Genomic DNA, 15559 nt, shown 5'->3' with positions numbered 1-15559 from the left:
CAATTACCCAGAGAACGGCATCTCAATCGAAATTGAAACCAAATTCGTAACGCTGCCTCAAGACCTCTTGATAGGCGTCGATTCTATCTGCCAATGGTCCGGTTTTAAGTACTTCTTGAATAAACTCCTCCGAGATAGGGACATGCTTCCGGCGCACGAATACGGATGTGAGAGAAGGTGAATGGTAGTTGAAGTAAAACTCCACTACCCATGACAGATTGGCCTCCTGCGGTCTTCTCATGAGAAACCCCCACTGCCGTTGCTCGATGCGGGGTATCACAAAGTCAATAATGTGGACCGGAGGGGTAAGAAGAGGTTCCGGGTGATAGTTCCTTTCAGTCATAAGGGGGAACATGAGCTCACAATAACAGTTGGGAAACTTAGTAGAATCCCTCGTAGGGTTGTCCTTCTCTTGTTCATCAACATTAATGGTGGTCCTAGCCTTCTTGAGGAGGGGCTTGGCTTTTGGTGCTTGGGGCGCCTTGGTAGTGGATCTTGGAGGTGCCTTCGTGGTGGTCAGCTTTTTTGGTGCCTTTCCCTTATCCTTTGTGATAACCATCCTGAAAAGGGAAAAAGAGGCATACATTAAACCCAAAGAAACAACACATGAATAATATCATACAAGTGATAGAGAGAGCCACAAAAGAATGGGTGTCTTGGAGACATGACAGCTGCAACATGTAAGTAATACAACAATAGGAAATAGTGGCAAGTCACTTAGCATGGATGCAAGAGGGGTATAAGTATGCAAATCCAAGGCATGAGGGGTATATACTTAAGCATTAAAAATAAGAAGCAAGTCATACGGGATAAGCATATGAATGGGAAACATGAAGAAGAATAGGCTCAATGCATATAGGAACAAGCAAGAGAATCAGAAAGGGCACTTAGTTGAAAGCATGATGTCAAAGTTGAAGCAAAAACTCGTAGGTGCCTTTCATCAAACACTTGGCATGCAAGTTTAAAGTAAGAAGCAAACAGAGGAAATGTGACAATGTAGCATCCCACAATGCATTATCAATCATCACATAGCACCACATAGCACAAAGAAATCAAAACACGTAAAATAACCCACTAATGCAAGAGAGAACTCCACCTTTAACACCCATGGCAACATAGAAAAGAAGAAGCAAACAAATAAATAAAAATGCATGAACAAGAGTCTAACTAAGAAGGAATGCAGAGAAATGCAACTAAGAAGAGAAAAATAAAACAAAACAAAGAGGAAAAAAGGTAAGTAGTACCTCGAAATTGGAAAGAAAGTGGTGGAGAATGCAAATGGGAGAGAGTAGAGGAAGAATGGAAGAGAATGGAGGAGAGAAAAAGGTGTGGGACCGCCGGAGGTGGTCGCCGGTGGAAGGGGTTGAGAAAGGGTGGTAGAGGTGGGTGGAGAAGAAGAAAAGATGGAAATAGAAAGAGAAGAGTGGAATAGAAGAAGAAGAAGGGAAAGAATTTGAAAAAAGGCGCGCTGCAGGTAAATGACGACGCGAGATCGACGCGCGCGCGCACGGTGCGCACGCGCGTGGATGGACCAAAAGAAGCAAGGACGCGTACACGTACAACACGCGGATGCGTGGGCTTCAGCAGAAGAGGGGACGCATATACGTAAGGTGTGCGCACGCGTGGTAGGCGATTGTGCCAGTAGCACAATGTCAGCAAGGAGCTTGCACAACTCTCTGGTCGAAGTACCAGGAGTTGGCTATAAGAACATCGACGCACACATGCACGGTGTGTATACGCGTGGACTTGGCAGGTAGCAGATGGGCACGGAGGTGTCGAGAACGCCTGCACGTGGGAGGGGGTTGTGCTCCCAGCACAGTGGTCACACAATGTTTGCACAACTCTCTGGAAAATGTATCAAGAGTTGGGGTGGTGCAATCGACGTAGACGTGTCATGCGTGCTTACGCGTGGATGCGCAGGGCAGTAGATGGACGCGTACGCGGCTAGTGCGTACACGCATGACTCAAGTTATGCTGAGGGCTTAGTGGTGGCCCAGTTCTTGCATAACTCTCGGGTAAAATGTACTATAGAGTTAGAAAAACGCAACCGACGCGTATGCGTCTAGCATGCTCACGCGTGGATTGCTCAATCAGGCTCAGGGAAGTGTACGCATCATGTGCGCGCACGCATGCGGGGGGTTATGCGTGTGGCTCAGTTCTGGTTCGGAGTATGCACAACTCTCTGGTTGAAGTACCAGGGGTTGCAAATGCCAATGATGTGTACGCGTCTTGTGCGCCCACACGTGCATAGCCCCTTTTTTTTACTCAAGGAATGCATTTTCATCATAGATTCAGTAGGTAATTATGCTAAGGAGACCAAAAGCACTCAAAAATCAATGTAATGCTCAAAATGGAGTGTTGTCTTCCACACTAGGGGTTCAACGTACTTAAGATCAATGCAAATCCTCATGAATATCACCACTAAATCAAATAAAATCAAATCTAGCCAAACACATTCTCTAAAACTAGGCATTTACCTAATCAAGCAAGAGTTCAAAAGTATGAACAAAAGAGAAAAAAGGGTAGATCTCACCATGGTGGGGTGTCTCCCACCTAGCACTTTTGTTTAATGTCCTTAACTTGGATGGTCACTAGCTCAATTCTCTTTGCCATTAAGTGCATCTTCCAAACGGAACACCTCTATTTCTTTGTTGCTTTTCATTTTTTCACCATGATAAAACTTTGAGTGAATACCCCACCTGACCCATGACAATTACTTCGAAAGGACAATGAGGTCCCCAAGAAAAAAAACACCCAATCCGGCCCCTAATCTTTTTTTTTGGGACTGATTAGCCCCTATGCCAAAAAAATAACATTGACTTTTTTTTGGCACAGGGGCCTCGTTGTCCTTTCGAAGTAATTGTCAGGGTCGGGTTGGATTTTATTTTGTCAAGGGCCTCGTTGTCTTTCGAAGTAATTGTCAGGGGCTGTTTTGGGTTTTTCTCTATAACTTTAGATGATGCCCGTTAACCTTGAAGATGTCGGAGCTTGAAGGATGGCGCAAACGATAGACCCCGTACGGCTCCGCCTTTTCCACTCTATAAGGTCCTTCCCATCTTGACCTTAGCTTTCTGGGCATCAACCTCAATCTTGAATTGTAGAAGAGGACTAGGTCGCCGGCTCTAAATTCCTTTCCTCTTATGTTCTTATCATGCACGGTTTCCATCATCTCCTTGTAGAGTCTAGAGTTCTCATAGGCTTCTAACTGCAAACACTCCAATTCCACTAATTGTAGCTTTCTCTCAATTCTGACCCCTCCCAGACTTGAATTGCACTCCTTGATGGTCCAATATGCTTTGCGCTCTATCTCTACCAGTAGGTGGCAAGCTTTGCCATAGACTAACCGAAAGGGGCTCATGCCAATTGGCGTCTTGTAAGCTGTTCGGTAGGCCCATAGTGCATCGGTGAGTTTAGCACTCCAATCCTTTCGATGAGGCTTCACAATCCTTTCCAATATGCGTTTAATCTCCCGATTGGAAACCTCAGCTTGGCCGTTCATTTGGGGATGGTAGGCCATGGCTACTTTGTGCAAAATGCCATATTTCTTCATTAATCCTTCCATCCTCTTATTGCAAAAATATGATCCTTGGTCGCTCACGATTGCTAATGGCGACCCAAATCGACAAATTATATTATTTCTTACAAAAGAAAGGTCCACATTAGCATCTTCCGTCTGGGTGGGTATCGCTTCCACCCATTTGGACACATAATCAACGGCTAGTAGATTGTAGAGAAAACCATTAGAATTTGGGAATGGCCCCATGAAGTCGATACCCCACACATCAAAAATTGCACAAAATAGCATGGTTTGTTGGGGTATTTCATCCTTCTTGGAGATATTACCAAATCTAAGACATTGAGAACAAGATTTACAAAAGAGAGAAGAGTCCTTGAAAAGAGTTGGCCACTAAAATCCACAATCTAGGATCTTTCTTGCCGTCCTTTGAGGTCCATAATGGCCACCTCCCTCAGAGGAGTGGCAGGCTTCCAAGATTGGTTGGAATTCAGTTACGGAATGCACATCTGAATTACTTGATCCGCACCACATCTCCAAAGGTATGGGACATCCCATACATAGTATTTGGATTCAATTTTTAGCTTATCCTTTTGATGTTTGGAGAGATTAGGAGGAAAGGTGCGAGACACCAAGTAATTGGCAAGTAGCGCCTACCAAGGTATAACTTCCGAGATTGCTTGCAAGCCTTCAAAGGCGACTCAAGTGATCCGCCACTAGGTTTTGCGAACCACTCCTATCCTTAATTTCTAGGTCGAATTCTTGCAATAACAAAACCCATCTAATCAACCTTGGCTTGGATTTCTTTTTAGCCAACAAATACTTTAACGCCGCAAGATTCGAGTACACTACCACCTTGGTACCAAGTAGATACGCTCGGAATTTATCCAAAGCGAAGACAATAGCCAACAACTCTTTTTCGGTGGTAGTGTAATTGGATTGGGCTCCATCTAGAGTTTTTGATGCATAGGTGATGAGGAGGATCACGATGGTTCGGAAATAGCAAAAAAATTTCTTTGTTGGTAGTATAGTCCAAACCAACAAATAATCCTCAAAATCAAAGTTTAATATTTCTAATTCAAATTATCTGAGAGTAATGAAACCTCGGGTCGTTCTCCCAAGGAATGCAAATGAAATGTTACGCTTTCGGTTGTTAAGAGAAAAGAGGGGTTTTCAAGCAAGAATTGAAAGATTAAAAGAACTAGGCAATGAGCAAAATTGATGTAAATGCAAGTAAAGGGAAAGACAAGATCAAAACTTAGTGAAAATGCTATAAATGCAATAAAGAGCCTTAACTTGGGAATGAGTATCCAAGGAATCCCATCATCGCCATAACCACAACTATGGTAATTATGATGAGTCAATCTCGCCTAGTCAACCTTAACCATCGAGGAGTAAGTCAAGCAAGAATAATTGACCTTAATCCATAAGTCCTAACCAACTTACCAAACTAGTTGATAAAAGGCTAGCGTCAATGGAAATAAGAGTCAACTAACTACCCAAGAATTACTACTAAATGTCGGATATTATGACTTTAGTATCCTAGGAACTCATGGAAAAATCTACTCAAAATCTAGAGTTAGCATTTTTCACAAACACCTTGTGTGCATAAAAGTAAAACATGGAAAATTGCAAACTAAAATGTAAAACTATAACCAACTATCAACAAAACCAATCATAGACAAGCAATCAAACATAAAGGAAGCATGGGACATAAAATTCATTAATCAAAACTTCAAGTAACACAAAATTGTAAATATGAACAAAGTAACTTGAACCAAAAGGAAGTGAAAGTAAAACTGCTTTAATTAAAGAGGAAATTGAGACTACTTACAATTGAAGAAGTAAAAATCCAAATTCAAGGCTTGTTATAAAATGCTACAATGGAAATTGATAAACCCTAGGAGAGCTCTCTACTCTACACTACTCCTACTCCTAATACTATGAGAAACTATGTAAATTATGCTTCAATGCTTCTCCCCTTTGATAAGTGTTCAAGTCTCCTTTATATAGCACTCCAAAACAGCATTTTAGCCTTCCAAAAATGAGCCAAGGGCCTCCAAATTTGCGTAGCACGTGTTTCATTAATCAAATCACGTGCAGGGACCCGTGCGGATGCACAGACGTGTGTGTCCACACACTCGGCTGAAAATTGACCTGTGCGTATGCACACATGAAAATTCTCGCTTGTGCGCGCGCACACAGGGTTGTGTGCATGCACACTTCACTGTGTGTGCTTTTCCTTGTTTTCTTCATGTTTTCTCCCTTGTACATGCTTCCTTCCACTTTTGGCTATCCATTCTTGCCTCTAAGGCCTGAAATCACTCACAAACCATATCACGGCATCAAATAACATAAAAGTGGAATTACAAATCACTAATCTGAGCATTAAAACGCATGTTTTCACATTTAGAATCAAATTAGGGATCAAACACAAAAGTATGCTATTTGAGTGGTTAAGTGTGAGTTCATGTGCTAGAATTCATCCAAATTGAGTCAAAATATACCATCAAATATGGACTCATCAATTCCCCCACACTTAAACAATAGCATGTCCTCATGCTAAACTAACAAGGAGAATAATCAAAGGGGTAATTAACTTATTAAATGTAACTACCTATATGCATGCAAGTATATGATATACTATCTATATGAAATTGGTGAAAACAAACAATCAAGTTCCCAAGCAAGTATGGACAATTAGGGCTAAGAAAGGGGATAATCCAATGCATCCAAAATCTAAAGAATTGATTCAACTCATCAAAGTGAAGCAACTTGCAAGAATACATGATAAGGAGTGTGGAAACATAGAATTGAGTAAGTGAACCCTCACTAGGTGTGTATATACTCTGATCACTCCGTGTTTAGGATTTCAATCACTAAAGTCTCTTATAATCATGCTTTCAAGGAATTGCTTTTCATCTAACAATCAACAACAAGTGATGCATGAATGAAATTATCATGAGGACTTCATATGGTTGTAATGGGGTTAGGGTAAAGGTGGGATAGATATGGCTAAGTGGACTAAAATGGTTGAATACTTGATTAGTCTAAGTATCCAACTTAACCTTTCTCAATCCAATGACAAGAATATGCAACCTAACCTTCCTATTCTCACTTTTTATACACATTCATATATGCTTTTCTCACAAAGCATCACATATGCAATTCTTTATTCATTTCTTTTTACTTTACGGTGACTTTTGTACCCTTTTTATGATGAAGAGGTTTTTTTTTTTTTTTTTGAATTTAGAATTGTATGTGATTAAGTAGCTCATACATGAATGTTTCCATTTCCAAAATTTTCAATAAATACCCAAAATCAAACAATTTCATTCACTACCAATATTTCCCAAAAGATTCCCCACACTTAAATGAAATACACTTTTCCAACCTAAGCTAATCAAGGATACAATCCAAGGTAATGCATGGTTTTCCGCTTAAGGTTGTGATGTGGTAATATTACAAACAATGGGGTCAATTAAAGCTCAAAAGGGTTTAACAATAGTAGATGCAAGGGCAAGGCTATATGGGTAAAGTAAGCTTTTATCAATGATGGCATCAATCATGCTCAATGCGATTCAAAACATCAATAATTGGAAATAAAGAATCAAGAAAAACCAAGGTTACAATCATAGAAGAGATGTATCACACAATGAACAAAATTAGTGGTTAAAATGTGTAACCACTCAATATAGCCCAAAAACTCACAAGGTAATTGTTCTTTACTCTTCTATGTTCCAAAAAGAAATCATTCAAGCAAGTTTGAAAGTAGTTTTCTCAATCAATTCAATAGCATGCCCTTGACAAAATTCTTGGAAATCCTTGTTTTTTTTCACCAAAACTTATTTCCTATATGTCTATATGATGTGATGGATGCAAAATTTTTCAAAATTTCCTAGTTCTTTTCCTATTTTTCAACAAGCAAAAAGTAACATGAACAATTAGGATCAAGATAAACTAGGCATAAGCTATTCACATCATCCAATCATAATCCATATCTATACTATGTACCAGCAATATGAGGATGCAATGTATATACCAAAACTACAAATGCAACACTAAAGATAACTAGAGACGACTAATATATATACCAAAAGTACTAAACAGTAGTGCATAAGTCAAAGTACTAAAAATATCCAGAAAAGCATAATAAAACTCAAAATAAACTAAATAGAAGTGTTCAGGAGAGAATGTTTACACCCAAAAATAGAAGATCCTCCCCCACACTTAAGTCGTGCACTGTCCTTAGTGCCAAAGGAATCAATCGGGGGGAATCAACCATGTGAAGCTCCACCGCCTGGCAGTGGTAGGTGGTGGTGACACTGGTAAACAATGATGGTACTGGATGGCTGTGTGGTGGTCTCAGCTCGATGCTCCTCAAGTGTGTGGCCAGCTGGCTCTGATGCTGTCTCAGCTCTTGGCTCGGTTATAGCTGCCAACTCCTCAACTCGCGGCTCATCAGCTCTTTGCTCCTCAGCTCTGAGCTCCTCAGGTGTGTGGACTGCCTGGCCAGCTTCTGCTGCTGGCTCCTCAGATGCAGGCTCCTCGGCCTCAGGCTCTGGTGTGTCTGGAGGAGGTGGCCCAGGGTCTCTACCTTCAAACTTCGCCACTATCCACTGGAAGCAGCGAGTGTTACAGCGTTTAGATCGATGGATGTCCTGAAGGAGCAACCGGCACAACTCATATGGTGTCTGGGGTCTGGGTGTAGGTGCGGGCACTATGGGAGGTGTTGAAGGCTCTGCTGCTACTGATTGAGGCTCAGTGGTCTTTCTCTTATTCTGAGGCGGCCCGTCATAATCACCGTATGGTAGAAATGGCTGCTTACAGATGTAGGCAGACGTTCGGTCTGTTGGGCATCTCTCTACACCAGATAGAGCTGCTAATCTGGTGATCAATAATGGAAAGGTTTTCATACCCTGGGTCGAGCTGTCCGACCCGGGATGTTTAGCGACGAGTCAACTGACCTCTTCAGGTCAGACTATCTGACCTCTTCTCAAAGAGCTCGGCCAAATTGCCAGGAAGACCCAATAAAGGGCCCAAATAGAGGAACACGACCTAAAACCAAAGGCAGCCCAAGCCTACAGAGGTAAGGGCGGTTCCCTTGAAGATAAGCTTACCTCACCCAAAGATAAGATAAGATAAGATAACTAACCTATCTTATCTAAAAAGGTCACTATCACACCTCTATAAATACGTTGGAGCACCCAGTTATAACTCATACTCTGATTCCACTAAAAACATGCTTAATACCCTTGCTAACTTAAGCATCGGAATCTCTTGCAGGTACCCCCCACCCTCTGGTGACGAAGGATCAGCAGTGCAGCCAGTCCAACAAGCCGGACACGTCAGCACTGACCAGTATAGAAGATCTCGTCCGAGATCGACCTCCAGTTTCAGGTAACCCTCGAAACATTGGCGCCGTTGCCGGGGAACCTGGAAGTCATCCCATCACCATGGCGGACGACCATGACAACGACCATGATTCAGATCTAGAAGATAGAACACCGCACAAGAACGCGGACACTACACCAAAAGATAGTCCTCACCCTAACAAAAACAATGATTCACCAAATGTGGGAGCTGTGGAGGCACTTCAAGACCACTTAAAGCAACTCGAAAAAGAGGTGGAGCATCAACGAGAAGCTGAGAAAGACCTACGAAGGGAAGTTAGGTGACGCCACGAGTTAGAGGACAAGCTCCTAAAACTCGAAGCAGATCTCAAGACCAAGACTACTCGATCAAGTCACGAAGATGATTCCCGTAAAGACCAAGATCCATTCACCAAAGAAATCATGAGGGAAAAAATCCCTAAAGACTTCAAACTTCCCGACATGACTCTGTATGATGGCACTACATATCCCGGCCATCATCTCAATAATTTTAGAAGTAGAATGTACCTCACCGATGCCTCAGATGCAGTTTGTTGCAAAGCTTTTCTGACTACTTTAACAAAGACAGCAATTAGATGGTTCGACAATCTACCTCCTAGGTCCATCTCAAGCTTCGATGACTTAGCCAAGAAGTTTCTGGCCAGATTCTCCATCCAAAAAGATAAGGCTAAGCACGCCCCAAGTCTATTAGGAATCAAGCAAGGAGATTGGAAAAGTCTTTGCAATTACATGGAAAGATTCAACAAAACATGCTTGGACATACAAAGCCTACCAACGGAGGCCGCCATTATGGGCCTCATCAATGGCTTGCGAGAGGGACCTTTTAGCCAATCCATATCGAAAAAACACCCCACATCTCTGAACGAAGTACAAGAACGGGCAGAGAAGTACATCAACATGGAGAAAAACTCTCGACTAGGAGAGACCTCAAAATCCGGATTCAACTATCCCTCCTGGGACAAGGACAAAGAGTCCAAAAAGAATGAAGATCGACATGGGGAAAAATAAAAAAATACCACAATTACACCCCTCTTCGGGTGTCCCTTGTGGATGTCTACAGAGAAGTTTGCCACACCGAAAATAATCCCCAACTCGACCACTCAAAGGCAGAAAAGGAGGAGGAAATCAGACTGAATATTGTGAATACCATCGAATCCGTAGGCATTCTACCAACGAATGTTTTGACTTAAAGAATTTCATAGAAAAACTAGTAAGAGAAGGAAAATTAGATCGGTACCTGGCCACCCGAGACAATGAGCAAAGAAAAAGAAGAAGGGACGAAGATGTCGGATGAACCGAGCGATCACCTCGTACACCAGAAAGACACGTCCACATGATACACGGTGGATTTGCGAGAGGAGGAATCTCCAAATCATCTCGCAAAAGATATCTTAAAGAAGTATATCATGACGAGGGGAAGGAGGAAGCACCCGATATCCCCGCAATTACTTTCACCAAAGAAGACGCATCCGATATCATCTCAGGACATGACAATCCCATGGTCATCACTATTATACTGGGAAACGCAATTCTCCACCACACACTGATAAACCAAGGGAGCTCTGCCGACATCTTATTCAAAACTGCCTTCGACAAGCTTGGCCTGGAAGAAAAAGAACTCAGAGCATATCCAAACAGCCTGTTCGGACTGGGAGACACCCCAGTTCAACCACTTGGATACGTCTCACTACACACAACCTTCGGAAAAGGAAGCCAGTCAAGAACACTCAAGATAGACTACATCGTGGTCGACGTGAGTTCGGCCTACAACGCCTTAATAGGTTGGACAATGTTGAATCAGCTCGGCACAATAGTCTCGACTCCACATCTATGCATGAAGTTCCCAACTACAGAAGGGATAGCTACAATAAAAGTAGACCAGAAGACGGCGCGCCGCTATTACAACGAAAGTCTAAACCTCAGAGGCAGAGGAGAAGAATTCCACACCATCGAACTCGGTGGAGTCCAGAGGCAGGAAGAACTCCGCCCACAACCCGAAGGCGAAGTAGAAAAATTTGATGAGCGGATAATTTATATGCTTTTTTGCATTGTTTTTAGTATGTTTTTAGTATATTTTAGTTAGTTTTTATTAGTTTTTATTTAAAAATTATATTTCTGGATTTTACTATGAGTTTGTGTATTTTTCTGTGATTTCAGGTATTTTCTGGCTGAAATTGAGGGACCTGAGCAAAAATCTGATTCAGAGGCTGAAAAAGGACTGCAGATGCTGTTGGATTCTGACCTCCCTGCACTCAAAGTAGATTTTCTGGAGCTACAGAAGCCCAATTGGCGCGCTCTCAATTGCGTTGGAAGGTAGACATCCTGGCCTTTCCAGCAATATATAATAGTCCATACTTTGCTCAAGATTTGATGGCCCAAAGAGGCGTTCCAAGTCAGCTCAAGAATTCTGGCATTTAACTCCAAAACTGGCACAAAAGCTGGAGTTAAACGCCCAAACTGGCACAAAAGCTGGCGTTTAACTCCAAGAAAATTCTCTACACGAAAATGCTTCAATGCTCAGCCCAAGCACACACCAAGTGGGCCCGGAAGAAGATTTCTGCATTAATTACTAATTTCTGTAAACCCTAGGCTACTAGTTTTCTATAAATAGGACCTTTTGCTATTATATTTTCAGACAATCGGGGGAATTATCTTTTGATCCCTTGATCACGTTTTGGAGGCTGGCCTCTTGGCCATGCCTAGACCTTGTTCTTATGTATTTTCAACGGTGGAGTTTCTACACACCATAGATTAAGGTGTGGAGCTCTGATGTTCTTCATGAATTAATGCAATTACTACTGTTTTTCTATTCAACTCAAGTATATTTTTTCTCCAAGATATTCATTCGTTCTTCAACTTGATGAATGTGATGATCCGTGACACTCATCATCATTCTCACCTATGAACATGTGCCTGACAACCACCTCTGTTCTACTAGCAACGGCTTGAATGCGTATCTCTTGGGTTTCTGATCTAAGATTGGAACCTTCATGGTATAGGCTAGAATTATTGGCGGCCATTCCTAAGATCCGAAACGTCTAAACCTTGTCTGTGGCATTCTGAGTAGGATCTAGGAAGGGATGACTGTGACGAGCTTCAAACTCGCGATTGTGGGGCGTGTGACAGATGCAAAAGGATCAATAGATCCTATTCCGACATGATCGAGAACCGACAGCTGATTAGCTGATGATGTGACAGAGCATCAGGACCATTTTCACTGAGAGGATGGGATGTAGCCATTGACAACGGTGATGCCCAACATAAAGCTTGCCATGGAAAGGAGTATGAATGATTGGAAGAAGGCAATAGGAAGCAGAGGTTCAAGGGGAGCAAAGCATCTTCATACGCTTATCTGAAATTCCAACTAAAGAATTACATAAGTATCTCTATCTTTATTTTATGTTTTATTTATCTTTTAATTATCAATTCTCCATCACCATCTGAATTCGCCTGACTGAGATTTACAAGGTGACCATAGCTTGCTTCAAGCTGACAGTCTCTGTGGGATCGACCCTTACTCACGTAAGGTATTACTTGGACGACCCAATGCACTTGCTGGTTAGTTGTGCGGAATTGTGACAAAGTGTGATTCACGTTTAAGAGCTCCAAGTCCTTTGGCGCCATTGTTGATGATCACAATTTCGTGCACCAAGATTTTGGCGCCGTTGCCGGGGATTGTTCGAGTTTGGACAACTGACGGTTTATCTTGTTGCTTGGATTAAGTACTTCTCAAAATTTTTAAAAATGAATTCTAGAGTTTCAAGGTGATGTTCTTATCATTACAAAAGCTGATTGATTCTCATCAATTTAGCTGCTAAATGTAATGTCCTGCTAAAGCTTGGCCAAACATGTCTAATCTATTTAGACTAAAGCTTTAGACTAACATTGCATGATTCCTGGAGTTCTCATTAAAAGTTTTGAATCTCTTTATTTTCTTTTCCATATAAGTTTCGAAAATCACAAAAAAAAATTTATAAAATCATAAAAATAAAAAATATTTTATGTTTCTTGTTTGAGTCTAGTGTCAATTTTTAAGTTTGGTGTCAATTGCATTCTTCTTGCATTTTTCGAAAACATGCAATATGTTCTTCATTAATCTTCAAGTTATTCTTGATAATTTCATTGCTCTGATCTTTAAATTCTCTTGTTTTATGTGTTTTGTTGTTTCTCATATGCATTCTCAATTTGTTAGTGTCTCTTATATGAAAATTTTTAAGTTTGGCGTCCTACATGCATTGTTTGATTTGAGTTTCCTAAGATTAGTTGTATTTTGATTGTTTCTCATCATTAAAAATTCAAAAATATTTTCAAAATTGTGTCTTTTCAAGTCAATAATACAGAGAATTGAAGATTCAGAACATTCAGCTGAGGAATCATACAGAAAAAGCTGGGCGTTCAAAACGCCCAGTGAAGAAGGAAAACTGGCGTTTAAACGCCAGCCAGGGTACCTGGCGGGGCGTTTAACGCCCAAAAAGGTAGGATTTTGGGTGTTAAACGCCAGAATGGATGCCATTCTGGGCGTTTAACGCCAGAAGGACACTAGAGGGAAGATTTTGTTTTTAATTCAAATCTTTTTCAAATTTTCATAATTTTTCAAAATCAAATCTTTTTCAAATCATGTCTTTTCAATCATATCTCTTCAAAATCAATTTCTTTCCATTTTTTAATTATTTTTGAAAATCCTTGTTATAATTAGTGATTTACTTCAAAATTTTCTAGTTGTTACTTGCCTATTAAGAAAGGATCAAAAGTTTTAATTCCATAATCATATCTTCTAATTTCTTGTTAGTCAAGTAATCAACTTTAATTTTAAAACTTTCTTTTTTTTTAAAATTGATTTTCAATCATATCTTCTCAATCATATCTTTTCAATTACATCTTTTTCAAAATTAACTCTCAATCATATCTTTTTAATTTCTAATTTCAAAATCTTTTCAAAAATTACTTAATTTCTTTCCTAATCTTAATTTTCAAAAATCTTAATCAAATTTTCAAATTTCTGTTTAATTATTTCAAAATCTTTTTAATTTATTTTCAAAAATTCTTCCTCTTCTCACATCTTTCTATTTAAAGGACTAACACTCCTCCTCAAGGTACAATTCGAACTCCCTCATTCTTTATATGTTCGAATTCGCTTCTATCTACCTCTTCCTTCTGTTTTTCTTTTCCTCTGACACCTCAAGGAATCTCTATACTGTGACATAGAGGATTCCCTACTTTCTTGTTCTCCTCTCTTTCATATGAGCAGATGCAAAGATAAAGGCATACTTGTTCAAGCTGATCCTGAACCTAAAAGGACCTTGAAGAGAAAGCTAAGAGAAGCTAAAGCACAATTCTCTCTAGAGGGCCTAACAGAGCTTTTCAAAGAATAAGAAACCATGGCAGCCGAAAACAACAATGCCAACAATGCAAGGAAGATGCTTGGTGACTTTACTGCACCTACTCCCAACTTCTATGGGAGAAGTATCTCAATCCCTGCCATTAGAGCAAACAACTTTAAGCTTAAGCCTCAATTAGTTTCTCTAATGCAACAGAAATGCAAGTTTCATGGACTTCCATTGGAAGATCCTCATCAGTTCTTAGTTGAATTCTTGCAAATCTGTGACACTGTCAAGACCAATGGGGTCGACCCTGAAGTCTATAGACTTATGCTTTTTCCTTTTGCTGTAAGAGACAGAGCTAGGACATGGTTGGATTCACAACCTAAAGAAAGCCTGAACTCTTGGAAAAAGCTAGTTAATGCCTTCTTGGCAAAGTTTTTTCCACCTCAAAAATTGAGCAAGCTTAGAGTGGAAGTCTAAACCTTCAGACAGAAGGAAGATGAATCCCTCTATGAAGCTTGGGAAAGATACAAGCAATTGATCAGAAGATGTCCTTCTGACATGCTTTCTGAATGGAGCATCATAGGTATTTTCTATGATGGTCTGTCTGAACTATCCAAGATGTCATTATATAGCTCTGCTGGAGGATCTCTTCATCTGAAGAAGGCACCTGCAGAAGCTCAGAAACTCATTGAAATGGTTGCAAATAACCAATTCATGTACACTTCTGAAAGGAATCCTGTGCATAATGGGACAACTCAGAAGAAATGAGTTCTTGAGATTGATACTCTGAATGCCATATTGGCTCAGAATAAAATATTGACCCAACAAGTCAATATGATTTCTCAGAGTCTGTCTGGAATGCAAGCAGCAACAGGCAGTACAAAGGAAGCTTCCTCTGAAGAAGAAGCTTATGATCCTGAGAACCCAGCAATGGAAGAGGTGAATTACATGGGAGAATCCTATGGAAACACCTATAATCCTTCATGGAGAAATCATCCAAATCTCTCATGGAAGGATCAACAGAGACCTCAACAAGGTTTCAACAACAATAATGGTGGAAGAAACAGGTTTAGCAATAGCAAACCTTTTCCATCATCTTCTCAGCAACAGACAGAGAATTCTAAGCAAAGCCACTCTGACTTAACAACCATTGTCTCTGATCTAATCAAAACCACTCAAAGTTTCATGACTGAAACAAGGTCCTCCATTAGAAATTTGGAGGCACAAGTGGGTCAGCTGAGTAAGAAAATTACTGAACTCCCTTCTAGTACTCTCCCAAGCAATACAAAAGAGAATCCAAAGAGAGAGTGCAAGGCCATAAACACGTC

Source organism: Arachis ipaensis, chromosome B07, assembly GCF_000816755.2.
Source record: "Arachis ipaensis cultivar K30076 chromosome B07, Araip1.1, whole genome shotgun sequence".
Lineage (NCBI taxonomy): Eukaryota > Viridiplantae > Streptophyta > Magnoliopsida > Fabales > Fabaceae > Arachis > Arachis ipaensis.
This window is presented reverse-complemented; position numbering follows the sequence as displayed.